Below are 22836 nucleotides of genomic sequence, written 5' to 3'. Positions count from 1 at the left end.
CACTTGCCACCAGTTTGGCCATATTTCAGAGCTGCAACATCACTGGAGTGCCCAAAAGCACAAGGTGTAAGGTCTGTACGTGACCGTTTCCTCAGGTGCATAAGTGTATAATCATATACACTTATGCACCTGAGGAAACGGTCACGTACAGACCGAGAAACGTTGTGCCATTAAAGTCTTATACATTTTAAGATTGCAGCCACGAACTTTCTTTTCTACCATTGGTAAAGTTTTATTTTGCCATCTCATTACCAACTCCAAATTTGCCTTGCGGTCTAAAATCCTCTTTGGAGATTACGGATCAGAACTGTTACATTCAGAATCGAGTGGATCTTCAGTCAGTTCCTTTGCAACACTGACTGCAGCCGAGACCACCAGCGTAGCTACCTCGATTGGCAGTGACGAGCGGTTTCTTACTACCACAGTGGAGTGGGAGTTAGCTGGACGACTCTGAGGGTCCAGGATGCACTTGTGACACTTTTCAAGTGTCTTTTATCTTGTGAGTATATGATTTTACTTGCACTGCGTGTTCCTTATCATTGGTAATCGCACTATGTTGGCGCCTTCTTTTATCTCCTTATCTATTTAGTATCTACCCCTGGGTTACCAACAGGGATCGTTTGAAGAAGTGCTTGCCTCCTGTGATTTGGACATTACATCCACCACAATTATAATCACAAGAACTTTATTTTTGGGACGTTATTATTACAACTTTGTGTCTAATATACGACCATTGCTTTGCTTGTTATGCTAGTACCCCTTTTATGATAAGGGTTATATTGTCAAAATCACATTTATTCACTAACATTCACTGTTATTTGAGTTTTTGGCCTAGGAATCACTTTATTTTGTTTCATTTATTATTATTTTTTTTTGAAACTATCATTATTTGGATCATTTATATACACTATATATTTATATTTATAGTGTTAGCAACATCCAGACCACTGGCGCACTAATTATATATTTTTTGATTACACTCTCTGGATGGCCGCTGCCATATTGCAGCAAATTATTCCTATCAGTCTTTTTTTATATATAGGTCAGTTTCCAAAAAACCTTTTTCTTTATAAACATAAGTGTCCAAATACTCTATACCAACTTCACTCATGTTCAAGCTAAATTTTAATCCCTTTACAGAGCAGTTCAGATCTTCTATAAATAATAATAGGCTTCCAACGTCGCCCCCCCACACGCCAAACACATCATCAATAAATCTCCACCAGGAGACACCATATAGTTGGAAGGAGGTGTTAGAGTACACAAAGTGTTCCTCAAAACTATTCATGAATATGTTGGCGTATGTGGGGGCGACGTTGGAGCCCATCACTGTCCCCTGTTTCTGAAGGTAATAGGTGTCCATAAACAGAAAATAATTTTGATGCAATATTATAGTCATTAGGTCTATTAAAAATCCAATTTCTTTAGGAGTATAATTGCTATCAGTTTTTAAGATATTTTCAACTGCTGCTATTCCACTTGTATGCTTAATTGAAGTGTACAAGCTGGAAGCATCCAATGTGAATAATATGCATTTGTCACCAACCTGTCCCAAATCTTTAAGCTTAAACAAAAAATCATTTGTGTCCTTTACATAGAAAGTTGTCTTTTGTATTAAGGGCTGTATCACTTTATCTAAAAAGACAGAAATATTTGAGAATCCAGAGCCTATTCCGGCCACAATAGGGCGCCCAGGAGGTTTATTCATGGCTTTATGGATTTTGGGTAACACATAAATAACAGGTCTAATGGGATTTTTCTCAAATAAAGCATCTCTGCCAGTTTTTTAACCGAGGATTCGGACATCGATATCGCAGGGCCGGGAGGAAGCATAGGAAACAGCGGAGTCGGCCTTGCGATGACGTCACAACGTCAGCGACTGCGTCGCACACGTGGGATGCAGAGAGGCGGTTATCGCTACTGAAAGAGGACAGACCGGAGGAGACGGGAAAGCGGCCGAACACAAGTAAGAGGTATGAGAAGTTAAAAAATATACAGACTGACATACCGATACATTGTGATGACATATTGGCTGACACCCGGGACCGGTTGCTGGTAAAAAATACACCAAAGGGGACTGTTGCGAGTACTACACCTGATAATTTGTCACTGGGAGAATATGTTACAAATGATGGTACCGGTAGTGCATGTGTTGTGGAGAACTCACAATGGCCTATACAGAAATCTCCCGTCAGGGAAGAGGATAACAGTGTTTGTTTCTTGAACAGTGACTCTCTGAACGAACAGTTGTTGGGACTTGTTGCTCTTGACACCAATACAGATATTAATCATGTTTGTTCACAGGAACCAGCTGACAGCTAGAACCTAAAAATTTGCACAATAATGTTTTGCACAATACAGATAATTTGGTGTATAATATTTCTAATTATGTCCTCAGCTATGAGGAATATTTAGCATTAAATAAGGGTTTATCATATTGTTTAGATGATTTCTTTAATGATTTCACAGTTTTTCAAGATTTGCACAGATTTTTTAGAAAATTAAAATTAAAGATATATTTTTCTTTACAGAAAGACACTAGTTATACACATGCAATGGTCACAGAAAAGAATAATGTTAGATTCAATAATATTAAAGATTTCGGAGTAAACAAGAAGAGTAAATTTACACCTTCAACTACCCATAGTGTTACAACTTACATGAACTTAGTTCAGAGGGAAATTATTAATTTGTTTAAAAAAAAGAAACCAAAAGGAAATTGGTACAAAAAAAAAAAAAGACAAATTGGCAATTCAGTCACTAAAGGATAACACTAATATAATTATTAAGGAGGCGGACAAGGGCGGGGCTGTAGTTGTCCTTAATAGATCTGACTATATAGAAGAAATTGAATGCCAGTTAGCAGACAGTCAGGTATATGAGATATTATCTAGGGACCCTACTGGCCGGATTAACAAGGAGATAGAGAATATATTACAACTAGCAGTTAAGAGGGACATCATTTCAGAAAAATTTAAAGATGCTTTATTTGAGAAAAATCCCATTAGACCTGTTATTTATGTGTTACCCAAAATCCATAAAGCCATGAATAAACCTCCTGGGCGCCCTATTGTGGCCGGAATAGGCTCTGGATTCTCAAATATTTCTGTCTTTTTAGATAAAGTGCTACAGCCCTTAATACAAAAGAGAACTTTCTATGTAAAGGACACAAATTATTTTTTGTTTAAGCTTAAAGATTTGGGACAGGTTGGTGACAAATGCATATTATTCACATTGGATGTTTCCAGCTTGTACACTTCAATTAAGCATACAAGTGGAATAGCAGCAGTTGAAAATATCTTAAAAACTGATAGCAATTATACTCCTAAAGAAATTGGATTTTTAATAGACCTAATGACTATAATATTGCATCAAAATTATTTTCTGTTTATGGACACCTATTACCTTCAGAAACAGGGGACAGCGATGGGCTCCAACGTCGCCCCCACATACGCCAACATATTCATGAATAGTTTTGAGGAACACTTTGTGTACTCTAACACCTCCTTCCAACTATATGGTGTCTCCTGGTGGAGATTTATTGATGATGTGTTTGGCGTGTGGGGGGGCGACGTTGGTAGCCTATTATTATTTATAGAAGATCTGAACTGCTCTGTAAAGGGATTAAAATTTAGCTTGAACATGAGTGAAGTTGGTATAGAGTATTTGGACACTTATGTTTATAAAGAAAAAGTTTTTTTGGAAACTGACCTATATATAAAAAAAGACTGATAGGAATAATTTGCTGCAATATGGCAGCGGCCATCCAGAGAGTGTGTTTAAGGCAATACCTAAGAGCCAGTTCACTAGAGTAAAGAGGATTGTCTCAGATGGTAATAAATGTAAGCAAAGATTAGGAGAAATGGCTGATAAATTGATTGCAAGGAAATATCCTAGGAAATTAATAGCAGAACAACTAGCAATTGTAGAGGATGGCTTCAAACAAAGCCAAAAGCAAATAGGTAAAAAGGGAGAGAATAATATGATATTTGTAACCCAACACAATAAGTTCAGTCAAAGGATTGCCGGTGTTCTAAAGAAGCACTGCCATACACTAAGGGAATGTAATCCACAAGTTGAAGAATTCAAAAAGGCGCCTATGATGGCATATAAGAGAAATAGAAGTATTAAGGATTTGATTGTCCATACTGACATAGGTTCTGGAAAGAGAAATGTTCAGCTAACAATAGGTAACAGCAATAATGGATGTTATCCATGTTTGAACTGCAGTCACTGCAGTTCTATGATAAAAGGGAAAAACTTTTAGCATCCAACTAGTGGAAGAAAGTTTGTAATAAATAAACATTTTACATGCAGAACAACTTTTGCTATCTACACGATCAAGTGTCCATGTGGACTTATTTATATTGGCGAGACCTGCAGAGAGGTAAGGGAGAGGATAACAGAACATAAATCTAACATAAGATGCAAGAACAAAGAGGCTCCAGTGTCCTCTCACTTCCTCTCTGCAGGTCACAATATCAGTCAGCTTAGATTTCTAGTCATAGACCAGGTAATGAAACCAAGGAGGGGGGTGATAAAGAACATCTCCTAAAAATGAGGGAGATGTTCTGGATTTATAAACTAGATTGTCTAACCCCCAAGGGCCTGAATAAAGACTTTGACTGGAGTCTGTTTTACTGATTTTCATTAATTGATTTTTAAATTACACATGGATAGGTCAGGTTAAATGTATTTCTAACATACATATATATAAAGATTTAATGATGAAAAGTTGTTTGCTATGCATGGGCAAAGAAAGAAAAAAGTTTCTCTTTAAAGCAAACTTTTTATTGGATAATATACATTTTTCAATGATGGAAATTTACTCTGGACTTTAAATCCCAAGTGCTGTGGCATTGTAGATGTTTGGTTTTTATGCTCCTCTTTTTAGATTGTATACAGGTTTTTTATGTTTTGTTTTAAATGATATACAGATGTTGTTCACCTATTCCATGAAAAAACATTAGAAATAAAGAAGTGATGTACTATACTTTTCATCCACAAGATGTCACTGTTGCAATAGCTATGTTTTTTATGGAATGGGTTAATGATTAACAGGTGGAGGTATAAAAAGCTGTAACCTGTATAATTAAAATGTACATGACTAAGAGCCTAGTGCAGGCTTGAAACGTTGTATGTGATTGGGACCCAAGATGAAGAAATAAAGGTCTTTTAAATGAAGTTGGTGGCTGGAGTTTTTTGATGTTCAGTGATAGGTACAGGCAGTTATAGGGTGAGGGGTCATGTAATAGGGCAGTTTTATGTACAGGCAGTTATAGGGTGAGGGGCCATGTAATAGGGCAGTGCTAGGGTGAGGGGTCATGTAATAGGGCTGTGATAGGGTGAGGGGTCATGTAATAGGGCAGTGATAGGTACAGACAGTTATAGGGTGAGGGGTCATGTAATAGTGCAGTGATAGGTACAGGCAGTTGTAGGGTGAGGGTCATGTAATAGGGCAGTGATAGGTACAGGCAGTTGTAGGGTGAGGGTCATGTAATAGGGCAGTGATAGGTACAGGCAGTTATAGGATGAGGGGTCATGTAATAGGGCAGTGATAGGTACAGGCAGTTATAGGGTGAGGGGTCACGTAATAGGGCAGTGATAGGTACAGGCAGTTATAGGGTGAGGGGTCATGTAATAGGGCAGTGATAGGTACAGACAGTTATAGGGTGAGGGGTCATGTAATAGGGCAGTGATAGGTACAGACAGTTATAGGGTGAGGGGTCATGTAATAGGGCAGTGATAGGTACAGACAGTTATAGGGTGAGGGGTCATGTAATAGGGCAGCGATAGGTACAGACAGTTATAGGGTGAGGGGTCATGTAATAGGACAGTGATAGGTACAGACAGTTATAGGGTGAGGGGTCATGTAATAGGACAGTGATAGGTACAGGGCAGTTATAGGGTGAGGGGTCATGTAATAGGACAGTGATAGGTACAGACAGTTATAGGGTGAGGGGTCATGTAATAGAGCAGTGATAGGTACAGACAGTTATAGGGTGAGGGGTCATGTAATAGGGCAGTGATAGGTACAGACAGTTATAGGGTGAGGGGTCATGTAATAAGGCAGTGATAGGTACAGACAGTTATAGGGTGAGGGGTCATGTAATAGGGCAGTGATAGGTACAGACAGTTATAGGGTGAGGGGTCATGTAATAGGGCAGTGATAGGTACAGACAGTTATAGGGTGAGGGGTCATGTAATAGGGCAGTGCTAGGTACATACAGTTATAGGGTGAGGGGTCATGTAATAGGGCAGTGCTAGGTACAGACAGTTATAGGGTGAGGGGTCATGTAATAGGGCAGTGATAGGTACAGACAGTTATAGGGTGAGGGGGTCATGTAATAGGGCAGTGATAGGTACAGGCAGTTATAGGGAGAGGGGTCATGTAATAGGGCAGTGATAGGTACAGACAGTTATAGGGTGAGGGGTCATGTAATAGGGCAGTGATAGGTACATACAGTTATAGGGTGAGGGGTCATGTAATAGGGCAGTGATAGGTACAGACAGTTATAGGGTGAGGGGGTCATGTAATAGGGCAGTGATAGGTACAGGCAGTTATAGGGAGAGGGGTCATGTAATAGGGCAGTGATAGGTACAGACAGTTATAGGGTGAGGGGTCATGTAATAAGTCAGTGATAGGTACAGACAGTTATAGGGTGAGGGGGTCATGTAATAGGGCAGTGATAGGTACAGACAGTTACAGTGTGAGGGGTCATGTAATAGGGCAGTGATAGGTACAGGCAGTTATAGGGTGAGGGGGTCATGTAATAGGGCAGTGATAGGTACAGACAGTTATAGGGTGAGGGGTCATGTAATAGGGCAGTGATAGGTACAGACAGTTATAGGGTGAGGGGTCATGTAAAAGGGCAGTGATAGGTACAGACAGTTATAGGGAGAGGGGTCATGTAATAGGGCAGTGATAGGTACAGACAGTTATAGGGAGAGGGGTCATGTAATAGGGCAGTGATAGGTACAGACAGTTATAGGGTGAGGGGTCATGTAATAAGTCAGTGATAGGTACAGACAGTTATAGGGTGAGGGGTCATGTAAAAGGGCAGTGATAGGTACAGACAGTTATAGGGAGAGGGGTCATGTAATAGGGCAGTGATAGGTACAGGCAGTTATAGGGAGAGGGGTCATGTAATAGGGCAGTGATAGGTACAGGACAGTTATAGGGTGAGGGGTCATGTAATAGGGCAGTGATAGGTACAGACAGTTATAGGGTGAGGGTCATGTAATAGGGCAGTGATAGGTACAGACAGTTATAGGGTGAGGGTCATGTAATAGGGCAGTGATAGGTACAGACAGTTATAGGGTGAGGGGTCATGTAATAGGGCAGTGATAGGTACAGACAGTTATAGGGTGAGGGGTCATGTAATAGGGCAGTGATAGATACAGGCAGTTATAGGGTGAGGGGTCATGTAATAGGGCAGTGATAGGTACAGGCAGTTATAGGGTGAGGGGTCATGTAATAGGGCAGTGATAGGTACAGACAGTTATAGGGTGAGGGGTCATGTAATAGGGCAGTGATAGATACAGGCAGTTATAGGGTGAGGGGTCATGTAATAGGGCAGTGATAGGTACAGGCAGTTATAGGGTGAGGGGTCATGTAATAGGGCAGTGATAGGTACAGACAGTTATAGGGTGAGGGGTCATGTAATAGGGCAGTGATAGGTACAGACAGTTATAGGGTGAGGGGTCATGTAATAGGGCAGTGATAGGTACAGGCAGTTATAGGGTGAGGGGTCATGTAATAGGGCAGTGATAGGTACAGGCAGTTATAGGGAGAGGGGTCATGTAATAGGGCAGTGATAGGTACAGACAGTTATAGGGTGAGGGGTCATGTAATAGGGCAGTGATAGGTACAGGCAGTTATAGGGTGAGGGGTCATGTAATAGGGCAGTGATAGGTACAGGCAGTTATAGGGAGAGGGGTCATGTAATAGGGCAGCGATAGGTACAGACAGTTATAGGGTGAGGGGTCATGTAATAGGGCAGTGATAGGTACAGGCAGTTATAGGGAGAGGGGTCATGTAATAGGGCAGTGATAGGTACAGACAGTTATAGGGTGAGGGGTCATGTAATAGGGCAGTGCTAGGTACATACAGTTATAGGGTTTGGGGTAGGGTTGCACCGATACCAAGCATTTGCATGAGTACTTGTACTCATGGAAATACACCGATACTTAAAACGATACCTCCAATTCCTACCCATACGCCATCTTGTGGCGTTTTTCAAACTGTATGTTCCCATTTCATTTTAAGCTGGAGTGGAGACTTAACTAAAAATTGTTCACTTCTGTTCTGCCAATACAAATTGCTGTTATTTGTATTATTTTACATCAGAGCAGTGCTTTAAAAGCTGCTACTTTACAGCTGGAAGCCTCTCATCTTGCACAATTATGCTCAAAACATACTGTACTCTGAGGAACATCCTGAGCCAGGGCTGGACTGGGAATAAAAAGCAACCCTGGAAAACTATGAAGACCAGCCCTATTTTCTGTTGAGTCAGTAGAATACAAATGCCCCATTTTTCTCAAAGGGGATTACTGGGATACTCCTTCCCAATATTATTTTCAGAATTAAATTATACGACTTTGTATAAAGTAAAAGTGTCAAATTTATCAGTTACATAGGCACCCTACAACCCAACTGCAACCAGTAATCGCCCCTTGAAATTGTAGCTTTCCAGTCCCAGCTGCAGCAGCTGTTATTTATTGTTGTTGTTATTTATATTTGTTATTGTAATAATTTTATTTATAAACATGTTCTGTGAACTTTGTGACAACAAGCACATAAAACTATTTTATTATTTTAAAATGTCTATTGAGATACAGTTCATAATTATAAAGAAGCGAACTGTCATTACATTAAAAAAGTATCGGTACTTGTACTCGGTCTTAAAAAAATGGTATCGGTGCAACCCTAGTGAGGGGTCATGTAATAGGGCAGTGATAGGTACAGACAGTTATAGGGTGAGGGGGTCATGTAATAGGGGAGTGATAGGTACAGACAGTTATAGGGTGAGGGGTCATGTAATAGGGCAGTGATAGGTACAGACAGTTATATGGTGAGGGGTCATGTAATAGGGCAGTGATAGGTACAGACAGTTATAGGGTGAGGGGTCATGTAATAGGGCAGTGATAGGTACAGGCAGTTATAGGGTGAGGGGTCATGTAATAGGGCAGTGATAGGTACAGACAGTTATATGGTGAGGGGTCATGTAATAGGGCAGTTATAGGTACAGGCAGTTATAGGGTGAGGGGTCATGTAATAGGGCAGTGATAGGTACAGACAGTTATAGGGTGAGGGGTCATGTAATAGGGCAGTGATAAGTACAGACAGTTATAGCGTGAGGGGTCATTTAATAGGGCAGTGATAGGTACAGACAGTTATAGGGTGAGGGGTCATGTAATAGGGCAGTGATAGGTACAGGCAGTTATAGGATAAGGGGTCATGTAATAGGGCAGTGATAGGTACAGGTAGTTATAGGGTGAGGGGTCATGTAATAGGGCAGTGATAGGTACAGACAGTGATAGGGTGAGGGGTCATGTAATAGGGCAGTGATAGGTACAGGCAGTTAGTGTGAGGGGTCATGTAATAGGGCAGTGATAGGTACAGGCAGTTATAGGGTGAGGGGTCATGTAATAATGCAGTGATAGGTACAGACAGTTATAGGGTGAGGGTCATGTAATAGGGCAGTGATAGGTACAGGCAGTTATAGGGTGAGGGGTCATGTAATAGGGCAGTGATAGGTACAGACAGTTATAGGGTGAGGGGTCATGTAATAGGGCAGTGATAGGTACAGGCAGTTATAGGGTGAGGGGTCATGTAATAGGGCAGTGATAGGTACAGACAGTTATACGGTGAGGGGTCATGTAATAGGGCAGTTATAGGTACAGGCAGTTATAGGGTGAGGGGTCATGTAATAGGGCAGTGATAGGTACAGACAGTTATAGGGTGAGGGGTCATGTAATAGGGCAGTGATAAGTACAGACAGTTATAGCGTGAGGGGTCATTTAATAGGGCAGTGATAGGTACAGACAGTTATAGGGTGAGGGGTCATGTAATAGGGCAGTGATAGGTACAGGCAGTTATAGGATAAGGGGTCATGTAAAAGGGCAGTGATAGGTACAGGTAGTTATAGGGTGAGGGGTCATGTAATAGGGCAGTGATAGGTACAGACAGTGATAGGGTGAGGGGTCATGTAATAGGGCAGTGATAGGTACAGGCAGTTAGTGTGAGGGGTCATGTAATAGGGCAGTGATAGGTACAGGCAGTTATAGGGTGAGGGGTCATGTAATAATGCAGTGATAGGTACAGACAGTTATAGGGTGAGGGTCATGTAATAGGGCAGTGATAGGTACAGGCAGTTATAGGGTGAGGGGTCATGTAATAGGGCAGTGATAGGTACAGGCAGTTATAGGGTGAGGGGTCATGTAATAGGGCAGTGATAGGTACAGACAGTTATAGGGTGAGGGGCCATGTAATAGGGCAGTGATAGGTACAGACAGTTATAGGGTGAGGGGTCATGTAATAGGGCAGTGATAGGTACAGACAGTTATAGGGTGAGGGGTCATGTAATAAGTCAGTGATAGGTACAGACAGTTATAGGGTGAGGGGGTCATGTAATAGGGGAGTGATAGGTACAGACAGTTATAGGGTGAGGGGTCATGTAATAGGGCAGTGATAGGTACAGGCAGTTATAGGGTGAGGGGTCATGTAATAGGGCAGTGATAGGTACAGACAGTTATATGGTGAGGGGTCATGTAATAGGGCAGTGATAGGTACAGACAGTTATAGCGTGAGGGGTCATTTAATAGGGCAGTGATAGGTACAGACAGTTATAGGGTGAGGGGTCATTTAATAGGGCAGTGATAGGTACAGACAGTTATAGGGTGAGGGGTCATGTAATAGGGCAGTGATAGGTACAGGCAGTTATAGGATAAGGGGTCATGTAATAGGGCAGTGATAGGGTGAGGGGTCATGTAATAGGGCAGTGATAGGTACAGACAGTTATAGGGTGAGGGGTCATGTAATAGGGCAGTGATAGGTACAGACAGTTACAGTGTGAGGGGTCATGTAATAGGGGAGTGATAGGTACAGGCAGTTATAGGGTGAGGGGTCATGTAATAGGGCAGTGATAGGTACAGACAGTTATAGGGTGAGGGGTCATGTAATAGGGCAGTGATAGGTACAGGGCAGTTATAGTGTGAGGGGTCATGTAATAGGGCAGTGATAGGGTGGTGGGTTCATGTAATAGGGCAGTGATAGGTACAGACAGTTATAGGGTGAGGGGTCATGTAATAGGGCAGTGATAGGTACAGGTAGTTATAGGGTGAGGGGTCATGTAATAGGGCAGTGATAGGTACAGACAGTTATAGGGTGAGGGGTCATGTAATAGGACAGTGATAGGTACAGGCAGTTATAGGGTGAGGGGTCATGTAATAGGGCAGTGATAGGTACAGACAGTTATAGGGTGAGGGGTCATGTAATAGTGCAGTTATAGGTACAGGGCAGTTATAGCATGAGGGGTCAAGTAATAGGGCAGTGATAGGTACAGACAGTTATAGGATAAGGGGTCATGTAATAGGGCAGTGATAGGTACAGGCAGTTATAGGGTGAGGGGTCATGTAATAGGGCAGTTATAGGGTGAGGGCTCATGTAATAGGGCAGTGATAGGTACAGGCAGTTATAGGGTGAGGGGTCATGTAATAGGGCAGTGATAGGTACAGGCAGTTATAGGGTGAGGGGTCATGTAATAGGGCAGTGATAGGTACAGGGCAGTTATAGGGTGAGGGGTCATGTAATAGGGCAGTGATAGGTACAGGTCAGTTATAGGGTGAAGGGTCATGTAATAGGGAAGTGATAGGTACAGACAGTTATAGGGTGAGGGCTCATGTAATAGGTCAGTGATAGGTACAGGACAGTTATAGGGTGAGGGGTCATGTAATAGGGCAGTGATAGGTACAGACAGTTATAGGGTGAGGGGTCATGTAATAGGGCAGTGATAGGTACAGGCAGTTATAGGGTGAGGGGTCATGTAATAGGGCAGTGATAGGTACAGACAGTTATAGGGGTAGGGGTCATGTAATAGGGCAGTGATAGGTACAGACAGTTATAGGGTGAGGGGTCATGTAATAGGGCAGTGATAGGTACAGGCAGTTATAGGGTGAGGGCTCATGTAATAGGTCAGTGATAGGTACAGACAGTTATAGGGTGAGGGGTCATGTAATAGGGCAGTGATAGGTACAGACAGTTATAGGGTGAGGGGTCATGTAATAGGGCAGTGATAGGTACAGACAGTTATAGGGTGAGTGGGTCATGTAATAGGGCAGTGATAGGTACAGGCAGTTATAGGGTGAGGGGGTCATGTAATAGGGCAGTGATAGGTGCAGGCAGTTATAGGGTGAGGGGTCATGTAATAGGGCAGTGATAGGTACAGACAGTTATAGGGTGAGGGGTCATGTAATAGGGCAGTGATAGGTACAGGGCAGTTACAGGGTGAGGGGTCATGTAATAAGTCAGTGATAGGTACAGGACAGTTATAGGGTGAGGGGTCATGTAATACGGCAGTGATAGGTACAGGCAGTTATAGGGTGAGGGGTCATGTAATAATGCAGTGATAGGTACAGGCAGTTATAGGATAAGGGGTCATGTAATAGGTACAGACAGTTATAGGGTGAGGGGTCATGTAATAGGGCAGTGATAGGTACAGGGCAGTTATAGGATAAGGGGTCATGTAATAGGTACAGGCAGTTATAGGGTGATGGGTCATGTAATAGGGCAGTGATAGGTACAGGCAGTTATAGGGTGAGGGTCATGTTATAGGGCAGTGATAGGTACAGACAGTTATAGGGTGAGGGGCCATGTAATAAGGCAGTGACCGATACAATTATAGGGTGAGGGGGTCACATGCTACAGGGTGAGGGGTCACATGCTACAGGGCAGTTACAGGGAGAGGGGTCACATGCTACAGAGTAAGGGGTCACATGCTACAGGGTAGTTACAGGGTGAGGGGTCACATACTACAGGGTGAGGGGGTCACATGCTACAGGGTGAGGGGGTCACATGCTAAAGGGCAGTTATAGGGTGAGGGGTCACATGCTACAGGGTGAGGGGTCACATGCTACAGGGCAGTTACAGGGTGAGGTGTCGCATGCTACAGGGTGAGGGGTCACATGTTACAAGGCAGTTACAGGGTGAGGGGGTCACATGCTACAGGGTGAGGGGTCACATGTTACAGGGCAGTTACAGGGTGAGGGGGTCACATGTTACAGGGTGGGGGGGCGTCACATGTTATAGGGCAGTTACAGGGTGAGGGGTCACATGCTGCAGGGTGAGGGGTCACATGCTGCAGGGCAGTTACAGGGTGAGGGGGTCACATGCTACAGGGTGAGGGGGTCACATGCTACAGGGTGAGGGGGTCACATGCTACAGGGTGAGGGGGTCACATGCTACAGGGTGAGGGGGTCACATGCTACAGGGTGAGGGGGTCACATGCTACAGGGTGAGGGGGTCACATGCTACAGGGTGAGGGGGTCACATGCTACAGGGTGAGGGGGTCACATGCTACAGGGTGAGGGGTCACATGATACAGGGCAGTTACAGGGTGAGGGGTCACATGCTACAGGGTGAGGGGTCACATGCTACAAGGCAGTTACAGGGTGAGGGGTCACATGCTACAGAGCAGTTAAAGGGTGAGGGGTCACATGCTACAGGGTGAGAGGTCACATGATACAGGGCAGTTACAGGGTGAGGGGTCACATGATACAGGGCAGTTACAGGGTGAGGGGTCACATGCTACAGGGTGAGGGGTCACATGCTACAGGGCAGTTACAGGGTGAGGGGTCACATGCTACAGGGCAGTTACAGGGTGAGGGGGTCACATGCTACAGGCCAGTTACAGGGTGAGGGGGTCACATGCTACAGGCCAGTTACAGGGTGAGGGGTCACATGCTACAGGCCAGTTACAGGGTGAGGGGTCACATGCTACAGGCCAGTTACAGGGTGAAGGGTCACATGCTACAGAGCAGTTACAGGGTGAGGGGTCACATGCTACAGAGCAGTTACAGGGTGAGGGGTCACATGCTACAGGGTGAGGGGTCACATGCTACAGGGTGAGGGGTCACATGCTACAGAGCAGTTACAGGGTGAGGGGTCACATGCTACAGGGTGAGGGGTCACATGCTACAGAGCAGTTACAGGGTGAGGGGTCACATGCTACAGGGTGAGGGGTCACATGCTACAGAGCAGTTACAGGGTGAGGGGTCACATGCTACAGAGCAGTTACAGGGTGAGGGGTCACATGCTACATGGTGAGGGGGTCACATGCTACAGGGTGAGGGGGTCACATGCTACAGGGTGAGGGGGGCACATGCTACAGGGTGAGGGGGTCACATGCTACAGGGTGAGGGGGTCACATGCTACAGGGTGAGGGGGTCACATGCTACAGGGTGAGGGGGTCACATGCTACAGGGTGAGGGGGGTCACATGCTACAGGGTGAGGGGGTCACATGCTACAGGGTGAGGGGGTCACATGCTACAGGGTGAGGGGGTCACATGCTACAGGGTGAGGGGTCACATGCTACAGGGTGAGGGGTCACATGCTACAGGGTGAGGGGTCACATGCTACAGAGCAGTTACAGGGTGAGGGGTCACATGCTACAGGGCAGTTACAGGGTGAGGGGGTCACATGCTACAGGGTGAGGAGTCACATGCTACAGGGCAGTTACAGGGTGAGGGGGTCACATGCTACAGGGTGAGGGGGTCACATGCTACAGGGTGAGGGGGTCACATGCTACAGAGCAGTTACAGGGTGAGGGGGTCACATGCTACAGGGTGAGGGGGTCACATGCTACAGGGTGAGGGGTCACATGCTACAGGGTGAGGGGTCACATGCTACAGAGCAGTTACAGGGTGAGGGGGTCACATGCTACAGGGTGAGGGGTCACATGTTACAGGGCAGTTACAGGGTGAGGGGGTCACATGTTACAGGGTGGGGGGGCGTCACATGTTATAGGGCAGTTACAGGGTGAGGGGTCACATGCTGCAGGGTGAGGGGTCACATGCTGCAGGGCAGTTACAGGGTGAGGGGGTCACATGCTACAGGGTGAGGGGGTCACATGCTACAGGGTGAGGGGGTCACATGCTACAGGGTGAGGGGGTCACATGCTACAGGGTGAGGGGGTCACATGCTACAGGGTGAGGGGGTCACATGCTACAGGGTGAGGGGGTCACATGCTACAGGGTGAGGGGGTCACATGCTACAGGGTGAGGGGTCACATGATACAGGGCAGTTACAGGGTGAGGGGTCACATGCTACAGGGTGAGGGGTCACATGCTACAAGGCAGTTACAGGGTGAGGGGTCACATGCTACAGAGCAGTTAAAGGGTGAGGGGTCACATGCTACAGGGTGAGAGGTCACATGATACAGGGCAGTTACAGGGTGAGGGGTCACATGATACAGGGCAGTTACAGGGTGAGGGGTCACATGCTACAGGGTGAGGGGTCACATGCTACAGGGCAGTTACAGGGTGAGGGGTCACATGCTACAGGGCAGTTACAGGGTGAGGGGGTCACATGCTACAGGCCAGTTACAGGGTGAGGGGGTCACATGCTACAGGCCAGTTACAGGGTGAGGGGTCACATGCTACAGGCCAGTTACAGGGTGAGGGGTCACATGCTACAGGCCAGTTACAGGGTGAAGGGTCACATGCTACAGAGCAGTTACAGGGTGAGGGGTCACATGCTACAGAGCAGTTACAGGGTGAGGGGTCACATGCTACAGGGTGAGGGGTCACATGCTACAGGGTGAGGGGTCACATGCTACAGGGTGAGGGGTCACATGCTACAGGGTGAGGGGTCACATGCTACAGGGTGAGGGGTCACATGCTACAGAGCAGTTACAGGGTGAGGGTCACATGCTACAGGGTGAGGGGTCACATGCTACAGAGCAGTTACAGGGTGAGGGGTCACATGCTACAGAGCAGTTACAGGGTGAGGGGTCACATGCTACATGGTGAGGGGTCACATGCTACAGGGTGAGGGGGTCACATGCTACAGGGTGAGGGGGTCACATGCTACAGGGTGAGGGGGTCACATGCTACAGGGTGAGGGGGTCACATGCTACAGGGTGAGGGGGTCACATGCTACAGGGTGAGGGGGTCACATGCTACAGGGTGAGGGGGTCACATGCTACAGGGTGAGGGGGGTCACATGCTACAGGGTGAGGGGGTCACATGCTACAGGGTGAGGGGGTCACATGCTACAGGGTGAGGGGTCACATGATACAGGGCAGTTACAGGGTGAGGGGTCACATGCTACAGGGTGAGGGGTCACATGCTACAAGGCAGTTACAGGGTGAGGGGTCACATGCTACAGAGCAGTTAAAGGGTGAGGGGTCACATGCTACAGGGTGAGAGGTCACATGATACAGGGCAGTTACAGGGTGAGGGGTCACATGATACAGGGCAGTTACAGGGTGAGGGGTCACATGCTACAGGGTGAGGGGTCACATGCTACAGGGTGAGGGGTCACATGCTACAGGGCAGTTACAGGGTGAGGGGTCACATGCTACAGGGCAGTTACAGGGTGAGGGGGTCACATGCTACAGGCCAGTTACAGGGTGAGGGGGTCACATGCTACAGGCCAGTTACAGGGTGAGGGGTCACATGCTACAGGCCAGTTACAGGGTGAGGGGTCACATGCTACAGGCCAGTTACAGGGTGAAGGGTCACATGCTACAGAGCAGTTACAGGGTGAGGGGTCACATGCTACAGAGCAGTTACAGGGTGAGGGGTCACATGCTACAGGGTGAGGGGTCACATGCTACAGGGTGAGGGGTCACATGCTACAGAGCAGTTACAGGGTGAGGGGTCACATGCTACAGGGTGAGGGGTCACATGCTACAGAGCAGTTACAGGGTGAGGGGTCACATGCTACAGGGTGAGGGGTCACATGCTACAGAGCAGTTACAGGGTGAGGGGTCACATGCTACAGAGCAGTTACAGGGTGAGGGGTCACATGCTACATGGTGAGGGGTCACATGCTACAGGGTGAGGGGGTCACATGCTACAGGGTGAGGGGGTCACATGCTACAGGGTGAGGGGGTCACATGCTACAGGGTGAGGGGGTCACATGCTACAGGGGGAGGGGGTCACATGCTACAGGGTGAGGGGGTCACATGCTACAGGGTGAGGGGGTCACATGCTACAGGGTGAGGGGGTCACATGCTACAGGGTGAGGGGGTCACATGCTACAGGGTGAGGGGGTCACATGCTACAGGGTGAGGGGGTCACATGCTACAGGGTGAGGGGGTCACATGCTACAGGGTGAGGGGGTCACATGCTACAGGGTGAGGGGTCACATGCTACAGGGTGAGGGGTCACATGCTACAGAGCAGTTACAGGGTGAGGGGTCACATGCTACAGGGCAGTTACAGGGTGAGGGGGTCACATGCTACAGGGTGAGGAGTCACATGCTACAGGGCAGTTACAGGGTGAGGGGGTCACATGCTACAGGGTGAGGGGGTCACATGCTACAGGGTGAGGGGGTCACATGCTACAGAGCAGTTACAGGGTGAGGGGGTCACATGCTACAGGGTGAGGGGGTCACATGCTACAGGGTGAGGGGTCACATGCTACAGGGTGAGGGGTCACATGCTACAGAGCAGTTACAGGGTGAGGGGGTCACATGCTACAGGGTGAGGGGTCACATGCTACAGGGCAGTTACAGGGTGAGGGGGTCACATGCTACAGGGTGAGGGGGTCACATGCTACAGGGTGAGGGGTCACATGCTACAGGGCAGTTACAGGGTGAGGGGTCACATGCTACAGGGCAGTTACAGGGTGAGGGGGTCACATGCTACAGGGTGAGGGGGTCACATGCTACAGGGTGAGGGGTCACATGCTACAGAGCAGTTACAGGGTGAGGGGGTCACATGCTACAGGGTGAGGGGTCACATGCTACAGAGCAGTTACAGGGTGAGGGGTCACATGCTACAGAGCAGTTACAGGGTGAGGGGTCACATGCTACAGAGCAGTTACAGGGTGAGGGGTCACATGCTACAGGGCAGTTACAGGGTGAGGGGTCACATGCTACAGGGTGAGGGGTCACATGCTACAGGGTGAGGGGTCACATGCTACAGAGCAGTTACAGGGTGAGGGGTCACATGCTACAGGGTGAGGGGGTCACATGCTACAGGGTGAGGGGTCACATGCTACAGGGTGAGGGGTCACATGCTACAGGGTGAGGGGTCACATGCTACAGGGTGAGGGGGTCACATGCTACAGGGTGAGGGGGTCACATGCTACAGGGTGAGGGGGTCACATGCTACAGGGTGAGGGGGTCACATGCTACAGGGTGAGGGGGTCACATGCTACAGGGTGAGGGGGTCACATGCTACAGGGTGAGGGGGTCACATGCTACAGGGTGAGGGGGTCACATGCTACAGGGTGAGGGGTCACATGCTACAGGGTGAGGGGTCACATGCTACAGGGCAGTTACAGGGTGAGGGGGTCACATGCTACAGGGTGAGGGGGTCACATGCTACAGGGTGAGGGGTCACATGCTACAGGGTGAGGGGTCACATGCTACAGGGTGAGGGGTCACATGCTACAGGGTGAGGGGTCACATGCTACAGGGTGAGGGGTCACATGCTACAGGGTGAGGGGTCACATGCTACAGGGTGAGGGGTCACATGCTACAGGGTGAGGGGTCACATGCTGCAGAGCAGTTACAGGGTGAGGGGTCACATGCTACAGGGTGAGGGGTCACATGCTACAGAGCAGTTACAGGGTGAGGGGTCACATGCTACAGGGTGAGGGGTCACATGCTACAGGGCAGTTACAGGGTGAGGGGTCACATGCTACAGGGTGAGGGGTCACATGCTACAGGGTAAGGGGTCACATGCTACAGGGTGAGGGGTCACATGCTACAGGGCAGTTACAGGGTGAGGGGGTCACATGCTACAGGGTGAGGGGGTCACATGCTACAGGGTGAGGGGTCACATGCTACAGGGTGAGGGGTCACATGCTACAGGGTGAGGGGTCACATGCTGCAGAGCAGTTACAGGGTGAGGGGTCACATGCTACAGGGTGAGGGGTCACATGCTACAGGGTGAGGGGGTCACATGCTACAGGGTGAGGGGGTCACATGCTACAGGGTGAGGGGTCACATGCTACAGGGTGAGGGGTCACATGCTACAGGGTGAGGGGTCACATGCTACAGGGCAGTTACAGGGTGAGGGGGTCACATGCTACAGGGTGAGGGGGTCACATGCTACAGGGTGAGGGGTCACATGCTACAGGGCAGTTACAGGGTGAGGGGTCACATGCTACAGGGTGAGGGGTCACATGCTACAGGGTGAGGGGTCACATGCTACAGGGCAGTTACAGGGTGAGGGGTCACATGCTACAGAGCAGTTACAGGGTGAGGGGTCACATGCTACAGGGTGAGGGGTCACATGCTACAGGGTGAGGGGGTCACATGCTACAGGGTGAGGGGGTCACATGCTACAGGGTGAGGGGGTCACATGCTACAGGGTGAGGGGTCACATGCTACAGGGTGAGGGGTCACATGCTACAGGGTGAGGGGTCACATGCTACAGGGTGAGGGGTCACATGCTACAGGGTGAGGGGGTCACATGCTACAGGGTGAGGGGGTCACATGCTACAGGGTGAGGGGGTCACATGCTACAGGGTGAGGGGGTCACATGCTACAGGGTGAGGGGGTCACATGCTACAGGGTGAGGGGGTCACATGCTACAGGGTGAGGGGTCACATGCTACAGGGTGAGGGGTCACATGCTGCAGAGCAGTTACAGGGTGAGGGGTCACATGCTACAGGGTGAGGGGTCACATGCTACAGGGTGAGGGGTCACATGCTACAGGGTGAGGGGTCACATGCTACTCATATAATAAACACTCGTGCACACGCAGTAAAATACACATAACACACACCGTGTGGGAAACAGACTCCCGATGCTGTGTCACACGTGCAGATACTTACACCTCTGCTCCCCGAATAATTTCAAAAGCGCGCATCCGTTTGCTCACATAGCGCGCACACAGCTGTCAACCGTACTTGTCACGGAGTAGCTGCAGCATTAAATTTACGGTTGTCCTGGCAACTAATGTCACCTAAGGTCTGCGGCGCATACACATGACGTAAAGCCGTGGTAACGTATTTGTTTTGCGCCGGAAGTAAATGTGTCTCTTCCACCCGTGTGTATGTGTGACGTGTTGAAGGAACGCGCACAGTCAGCAGTACGATCTGTCTTAAAATAAACAGTCTACCATAGGAATTTGTATAGCACGTCACTTCCGGTGACGTTTAGTCAGCTGGTGGAGGTTTGTGGCGCTCACTGCGCATGCGCTAAAGGCCAAACTCCTTTCAACAGCTGATGAGAAAACGATCAATTATGTGGCACGCGCACGTTACTGGTTACGAAATCACATGAACAAGCGGTCTGTGCCATTGGATTTTGTAACCAGAAAGGGTTCCGTTCCTTGTAGGAATCAGTTGCATTTCCTCTTAAATTAATTAGAAATAAAAGTAACTTTCTGTTCAATGTTAAAAGAACTATTATCAATATGGAGTAAAACAAATGGGTTTACATAAATACGGTTGGTGTCAGACAATGAGAGCATAAACTGATTCAATAAAAGACCAAATGTAATACCTGGTAATCACCAAGAATAAAGGTTTCTAATGACTCATTTCTTATGTAATTCTCAAGGGCTTCTTGTGTAGTTTCTTACACTCATCATATTATAGAACAGTTAATAAAAGGTCACACTACACAAGCAGCTGCAAATGGCACAGATGTTCAAATAAGATGAAATTACAGAAGAAACCACCATTCAGAATGTGTCATGCTTTATGTTTTGTATTTACAGTTTGTGCAAAATAAGGGATACAAATGTAAGAGCAGATAAATAAGGGATACAAATGCTGTAAGAGCAGATAAATAAGGGATACAAATGCTGTAAGAGCAGATAAATAAGGGATACAAATGTAAGAGCAGATAAATAAGGGATACAAATGTAAGAGCAGATAAATAAGGGATACAAATGTAAGAGCAGATAAATAAGGGATACAAATGTAAGAGCAGATAAATAAGGGATACAAATGTAAGAGCAGATAAATAAGGGATACAAATGTAAGAGCAGATAAATAAGGGATACAAATATTGTAAGAGCAGATAAATAAGGGATACAAATGCTGTAAGAGCAGATAAATAAGGGATACAAATGTTATAAGAGCAGATAAATAAGGGATACAAATGCTGTAAGAGCAGATAAATAAGGGATACAAATGTAAGAGCAGATAAATAAGGGATACAAATGTAAGAGCAGATAAATAAGGGATACAAATGTAAGAGCAGTTAAATAAGGGATACAAATGTAAGAGCAGATAAATAAGGGATACAAATGTAAGAGCAGATAAATAAGGGATACAAATGTAAGAGCAGATAAATAAGGGATACAAATGTAAGAGCAGATAAATAAGGGATACAAATATTGTAAGAGCAGATAAATAAGGGATACAAATGCTGTAAGAGCAGATAAATAAGGGATACAAATGTTATAAGAGCAGATAAATAAGGGATACAAATGCTGTAAGAGCAGATAAATAAGGGATACAAATGCTGTAAGAGCAGATAAATAAGGGATACAAATGCTGTAAGAGCAGATAAATAAGGGATACAAATGTAAGAGCAGATAAACAAGGGATACAAATGCTGTAAGAGCAGATAAATAACTGATACAAATGTAAGAGCAGATAAATAAGGGATACAAATGCTGTAAGAGCAGATAAATAAGGGATACAAATGTTATAAGAGCAGATAAATAAGGGATACAAATGCTGTAAGAGCAGATAAATAAGGGATACAAATGTTATAAGAGCAGATAAATAAGGGATACAAATGCTGTAAGAGCAGATAAATAAGGGATACAAATGTAAGAGCAGATAAATAAGGGATACAAATGCTGTAAGAGCAGATAAATAAGGGATACAAATGCTGTAAGAGCAGATAAATAAGGGATACAAATGCTGTAAGAGCAGATAAATAAGGGATACAAATGTAAGAGCAGATAAATAAGGGATACAAATGTTATAAGAGCAGATAAATAAGGGATACAAATGCTGTAAGATCAGATAAATAAGGGATACAAATGTTGTAAGAGCAGATAAATAAGGGATACAAATGTAAGAGCAGATAAATAAGGGATACAAATGTAAGAGCAGATAAATAAGGGATACAAATGTTGTAAGAGCAGATAAATAAGGGATACAAATGCTGTAAGAGCAGATAAATAAGGGATACAAATGTTATAAGAGCAGATAAATAAGGGATACAAATGCTGTAAGAGCAGATAAATAAGGGATACAAATGTTATAAGAGCAGATAAATAAGGGATACAAATGCTGTAAGAGCAGATAAATAAGGGATACAAATGCTGTAAGAGCAGATAAATAAGGGATACAAATGCTGTAAGAGCAGATAAATAAGGGATACAAATGCTGTAAGAGCAGATAAATAAGGGATACAAATGTAAGAGCAGATAAATAAGGGATACAAATGTAAGAGCAGATAAATAAGGGATACAAAGGTAAGAGCAGATAAATAAGGGATACAAATGTAAGAGCAGATAAATAAGGGATACAAATGTAAGAGCAGATAAATAAGGGATACAAATGTAAGAGCAGATAAATAAGGGATACAAATGTAAGAGCAGATAAATAAGGGATACAAATGCTGTAAGAGCAGATAAATAAGGGATACAAATGTTATAAGAGCAGATAAATAAGGGATACAAATGCTG

At 46.2% G+C, this 22836-nt stretch overlaps 1 protein-coding gene across 1 annotated transcript in view; it reads right to left on the bottom strand.

Moving 5' to 3' along the window:
* The window catches only part of CCDC142 (coiled-coil domain containing 142), a 164429-nt gene extending 144203 nt beyond the window's left edge, over window positions 1-20226 (bottom strand). The window contains exon 1 of the mRNA XM_053704407.1: window positions 20015-20226. The gene's annotated coding sequence lies outside the window, so the exon portion shown is untranslated. The remainder of the gene's footprint in view (window positions 1-20014) is intronic.
* Window positions 20227-22836: the final 2610 nt, after the last annotated feature.

This window comes from Bombina bombina, chromosome 2, assembly GCF_027579735.1.
Source record: "Bombina bombina isolate aBomBom1 chromosome 2, aBomBom1.pri, whole genome shotgun sequence".
NCBI lineage: Eukaryota > Metazoa > Chordata > Amphibia > Anura > Bombinatoridae > Bombina > Bombina bombina.
The sequence above is the reverse complement of the archived record's forward strand: the minus strand, read 5'-3'. Positions and strand labels throughout refer to the sequence as shown.